This window comes from Corylus avellana, chromosome ca2, assembly GCF_901000735.1.
Source record: "Corylus avellana chromosome ca2, CavTom2PMs-1.0".
Classification (NCBI taxonomy): domain Eukaryota; kingdom Viridiplantae; phylum Streptophyta; class Magnoliopsida; order Fagales; family Betulaceae; genus Corylus; species Corylus avellana.
This window is the reverse complement of record NC_081542.1, coordinates 25,978,441-25,984,967: the sequence shown is the minus strand read 5'-3', so window position 1 is coordinate 25,984,967 and position 6,527 is coordinate 25,978,441. Positions and strand designations below refer to the sequence as shown.

Below are 6,527 nucleotides of genomic sequence, written 5' to 3'. Positions count from 1 at the left end.
CACATGTTACAAACATTAAAATAGAAGGAGATTGAAAGCATGCATCGATGCGGTACCCGAAAGTTTTAACCGCACCTAGGATAAATAAGTAGGAACTTAATGAATCATGGTAGAGTTAAACTCTTTTAACCAAATCCACAAGTTAAACAAACTTATCATCCACATAACTTTCTCCAAAAACAAAAAATTAAATCAAATCAAATAAACCAAAAGTCAAATCAAATCAAAGAAAGAAAATTGGGTTGTTCTATAGCGGGTTGGCGCCTTATACAGGCCATGCGCCTCTGGGCTTCATGAGTGCTCTAGAGACTTGCCAAAGTCTCATAGGAGGCGGCACCACCTCCACACTCACATAGGTGGCGTCCATCAAGAATGTGTGCAGAGAACATCCCATCCCAAAAAGTAGGGGCTATGAACCCATTAAGAGTTTTAAACTCATCCTTACTCAATCTGCATCTTTTGTTATTACACCATAAAATGGCTTTCATGAGCGCTCTAGAGACCTACCCAAGTCTCATAGGAGATAGCAACTCCACACTCATATAGGTGGTATCCATCAAGAGTGTGTGCAGGGAACACCCCATCCCAACAAGTAGGGACTATGGATCCATTAAGAGCTTTAAGCTCATCCTTAATCACTCTGCATCTTATACTGTCTTACACCATAGGGATGGACTCATAACTAATCTTTTCAACAAGATAGTTAATAAACATAAATTGACAGTACCATATCTCATTTCACTTGTGACTTCGTTTCCCATTAAACCTCATTCATGGGATCTCCAATCACAGAGGTTGGGTATCAATCATAGTGTCATGATTTGGGTATCAGTCCTATCCCCCTCGATGCTTCTCTCACTAGCCTTCTTGCTAGTGGCTTGGTCAAAGAATTTGTAGAATTCTTTTATGACCTCACAAAGTCCATGGACATATACCGGTCTCAATAAGCTGCCTCACAATATTGTGCACTTTCTTATTATAAATTATTTGCTCGAGCTTTGGCAGCCTGAAAATCACAATAAACACATAGGTGGAACTGTGTTATCTTATAAAGACAAATAAATTAACCAATAGGTTCTTAGCCATTCATCTTCAGTTCCTGCCTTCTCCAAGGCAATTAACTCTGACTCCATAGTAAACCTTGCTAAGCAATTCTTTTTTAAGGACTTCCAAGAGATAACTCCTTTAGCCAGAGTAAACACATAGCCACTAGTAGGCTTTGCTTATCTGAATCAAAAATCCAGTTAGCATCACAATATCCTTTCAAAATAACAGAATAATCACAACATGACAAACCAAAATTAATTGTGCCTTTAAAGTATCTCAACAATTTAGAGATAGCATCTCAATGCTCAATACCATGATTATGAGTATATCTACTCAATCTACTAACAATATATGTAATATATATCAAGGCATATACAGTTTGTCAAAACATCACGCTATTAATGATTTGTGCATATTTTTCTTGCAAAACACAATCACCGTGATTCTTAACCAAATATATTTTTGAATCATATGGTGTAAACATAGGCAGATAATCAAAGTGCTCATATCTTTTAAGCATCTTTCGAGCATAATATATCTGAGATAAAATAATATAATAATTATCTCTAATAACCTTAATGTCCAACATGACATTCGCTTTACCTATGTCTTACCTATCAAAATTAGATGCAAGAAATCTTTTAACTTCATGCACAACATCAATGTTAGTTCACAAAATAAGCAAGTCATAAATATAAACAAATAATGACACATTCATTATTGTAAAACTTGCTATGCATTTACTTGCATCATTAATCAAATATAAATTAAACAATATCACCTTGTCAAACTTTTCATGCCATTGTTTAGGAGCTTTTTTTAATCCATACCGGGGATTACTAGTCCCTTGGGCAGCTCCATATAAATCTCTTCATTGTTTAGAAAAATAACTTTGACATCCATTTGATGTCCAACAAGTTTATAAATATAAGCAATGGCAAATAACATTCTAATACATGCAATTTTAGTAACCGGAAAATAAGTATCAAATAATCAACATATGCATTTACTTGTAGCTTTTAGCTACCAAGTCTACCATATGCTTATCTATTGTATCATCTGGTTTAAGCTTATTCTTAATCACCTATTTATAACCAATTGATTCGGTCTTAGGAGGTAACTCAACGAGTTCCCAAACATGGTTAGACATAATTTATTCCAATTTATTATTTATAGCTTCTAACCAAAAAATGCATCAACTAGAGATTTAATTGTTTCATATAAACAATAAAATCATTACCGAGATTCCTTCCGTTCTAGCTCCTTTGCTTCTTCTCAATTCTTATACATCATCAACAATTTATTAGAAGCAACAGAAAATTTATGAAATAATTTTTCCTTATTTTTCAAAGGAAACACATGCTCAAGAAAAATAGCATTTTTAGATTCAATAATAGTATTTTAATCTAAAACATCACTTTTGATAATAAGGAATCTATAGCATGAACTATTACATGCAAAACCAATAAAATCACAATCATAGGTTTTTAAAACCAAGTTTCTACATTTTAAGTTTGAGTAACATAACATTTGCCAAACACCCCCACACTTCGAGGTACTCCAAACAATGCTTATAAATGTGACAAACAAAATAATGGCTTCCCCCCACACTTTGGTGAATAGCCCAAAAATGACAATCATAGCATTCATCATTTATTCCAATATTCTAATTTCTTTTCATTCCCTTAATGTAGCCAAGATTTACATGTATTAATCTATCATGCTAAATATTAATGGAATAAACCAAATAGTCACAATAAAATAGATTTTCATTAATAGCACACAAATGCTTTAAGAAATGACTTCCATGAGCTCATTTTTCTCTAAGTGTGATATGTCATTTACTCTTATTTCTTTTTTATCAATTGACAGTTTTTTAAAGCTATTTAAAAAAATAGTAATCACCACTTGTGATTTTTAGACATGAGTCTTATAAATAGAAGTTGCATATTACAAGCTCTATCAAGATATTAAAAGAAAATCTTTTTAACTAAAGCTCCAATAAATATGCAAAGTATCATGCCCAACCAAATAATAATCAACTATTATTATTGACTCATTGTCATAAATATGTCTTTAGTATCAATCTTATGATACAATAAATTTCTCAAATATTAATTGAGCCTCAATAAGAACATCAATAATTACATATATTTTATTCTGAACCATCATGTCAGGAAAATTAAAAAACTGAATGATATAGATGAGGAATTACCAAATAACTTAATGTATTTATGCTAATCTAGCATGTCATTGCTAATAAAAATGCTAGATGCTATTTCAATTTTGAAATAGAGTAATAACCAGAGGTTCATCACTTATCAGATTACAATATTCATATAATATAAATTTTAATTCAATCAAGTAGTACCTTCATCACTTGATTTTTTTTTCTTTTAATAAATAAAATTGTATATCGTGTCTTGAAAAATATAAATCAAGATCCATGAATCATAATTTAAGAACTCACAGTGGAGCCAACGATTTTACTCAATATTCTCCAAAATAGATTGTCGCCACTACACACCAAGTAGGTGTTGTGAGAACCGATCGACTCAATACCCGCACCACATTTTTTTCCTCTTACAATGTGCTTACCTGCAAAAATCTTTAGCAAAGTTGTATTCTATGCACACATTTAGCAATGCCTATGTATTTTTCTCCATCACACCATGAGAAACTACTCATTGTTATTATTATTAATCTACATGGATGTTTTCCAGCCAAGCTTAGCACAACATAACAAAGAAAATGCTAAGTTCTACAAATCCATAAAAAGGCTTAACTCTATTTATTGTAAAAATAGTAACCCAACAATAAAAGATTATTTGACAAACAAATTAAATTAACATAAATTTGAGTTCAAATAATCAAAAACTCTTTCAATTAAAATATTTTTACTTTCAATACCTACACATGAGATTAAGCTCTTTTTCTGATAAACAAATCAATTATCAGAATTTTTCACAACAAAATCTTTCCACCCAATAATTGATTTCATCATTCTCGTATGCGAATTGTATACCACAAACTTTTATAGTATTTGACTTCTCATAAGTTTAAATACTATTGTTATGATACTAATCAAAATATTTGTGCAACCATCATACTCAACCTTTAAGATTGTTGGAAATAATTTTGGATGGTGCACAAATTCTCATTGATATAAAATAATTACAATATGAAAATTAACAATAAAAGAAATAAAATACAAGAGATGAAAAGTAGAGTATGGAAAGATCTCACAATGCTATAGAATCACGCAAGAGCGTTGTCCTTAAAGGTTGATTCGTGCCTCCCGAAGTGTATAACTCGGTGCGATCGGATCCTTTGACACGCAACCTCCCAGGATTAGACTATAGCGTCTAACTTCGTTAAGGACGCACTTCCAAATAACGAAGACTAGTAGAACAACCCTTTGATTTTCTTGATGAAAAACCACATAGAGAAAATACAAGAAATAGAAGACAATATAAGTGGAAAAATCTTCTATGTGGCTATATTATATGTATCCAAGTAAACTAATCATAAAAAAAAATATATATATATAAGAATATAATTTTTTTTTTCTTTCAAACTTATGTTGCAAAACATATATCTTCTCGTGGGATGTTGAGAAGACTTTCTTTTATAGTGCTAATCTTTGTTAGAAAAAAGATAACGTAAGCTTTGTATAAAACTTGATAGGAATTTAATACCAACGGTCATAAGGTATAAAGAGTCCCAACTATAAAACTTGTTCTCAAAAACCCATAAAAACTTGAGAACTCTAACGGTCACTAACGGTAAGGAAAAATAAATGGGTTAATGACAAATGGTCAAAACAATATTTAATGACTTGTAAACAATGTTAATGACCAAACGGTTACAAACCAAAAATGGTTAAAAGTTGAATTTTTTCTTTCTCATAAAAACTCATGAAGATAATGATAAAATGTTTTTAAATGACTAAAAAATTAATGTTTGTAACAAATATTACAACAACTTTCACATGCTTAAAGAACACATGTCATTATTATAAATTAGGTTAAACAAAATTCTTCCAACCTAGTTTGAAGGAAAACTATAATAAGGACAAACTTGGAAAAAAAATTTATTCAAAAAAACATATGCATTTCATATGTTATTAAAAAAGGCAATGTTAGGTGTTCTTCTCTTCTAGAGAAGACATCAAGCACTGCTACCATGAAAGAGGAGCCACAAGGAACTCATACTCTCATAGTAAAGGAAAAAGGTAGGGTAGGGGCTCTTATTGGGGCAGTAGGGTAAAAGTCTAGCAGCAATAGAGAAGGCAAGAGTTCTCAATAAAACATGGAGGGGGCTGATGGCAAATGCTAAAATTTGGTGTAGGGTTTGCCGTGACATTGACGAAGCAAAGTGAAATTCTTACTCTGCAATTTGGTGGATTTTTTATTTTTTATTTTTTAACAAAATAAACCAAAAAACAAATACATATTCTTTTTTCTTTTTTTTTTAACATATTCACATAAAGAGAAGGAGATGATTCGAAGTAATGATTTTCAGTTCATGAGATATGATTCTTAATTTTAATTGATTGAGCTACCCTTCAGACCATCTTACCTATATTTGAACTAATGATGTTTAGAGGAAAAAGAAAAAACTAATATTTAGAGAGAGCACCTACGATGCGGTTGGTGCCTAAAAGATCACTTTTGCCTCGATTGTAGAGCCTAACCAAAGGCATCAAAGGTAGCTTCCATGTGAAAATATCATATTTAATAAAGATCCGAAGGGAAACAGTCAAGATGTTCTTGTATATGCTTGCCAAATTAAAGGAATGATTTTCTATTTAAAATGCCCGTTTAACATTATTTTATATGGTATTATTCTTACGATCCATGAGAGGACAAACGGACAGCTGTAAGACAGATTACTATAATAGATAATCAAAGTGCTGAGCCAGTCCACTCGCGTGGTAAACATTTCATACAATACACAAGTTGTATGAAATGTTTAATATTAATTTGGCTCAGACAATATATATGATTCAAACGTTGGGTTGAAATTTGAGTATGAATGTTTCCTCCCTGTAAATAAAACCTTAATTTATAAGGAAAACACATTCCATGCTTTCCACGTGATTCTAAGATTAATATAAGTAACTAAAATAATCACTTAGGACTCGTTTGGTTCACGAAATGTCTAGTCCATTAGAAAATGATTAGCTACTACTGAGAATAGAAGAGTGTGAAATAGATTAGTTATTCTTATTCCTTTGTTTGATTGTAACGCTGGAATAGACTAGCTAATCCAATTCCTTCGTTTGGTACAATACAATATGTTAGTGAATGGAATTATATTGTGATAAAATTTCCTAAAATACCCTTATAATACAAATATAATTTATATTATTAAGGACTTTCATTCTTTTTTTTAAAAAAAAAAAAAAAAAACATAAACAACTTTACTATAATTTTTTTTTCTCTTTTGTTTTTAATTATGTTAGGTATGTTGCCTTT

General features: G+C 31.0%; 1 protein-coding gene across 2 annotated transcripts in view; it reads right to left on the bottom strand.

The window, feature by feature from the left end:
• Positions 1-6,527, bottom strand: part of LOC132170612 (uncharacterized) — a 17,454-nt gene that overhangs the window by 6,775 nt on the left and 4,152 nt on the right. The window lies entirely within an intron of this gene.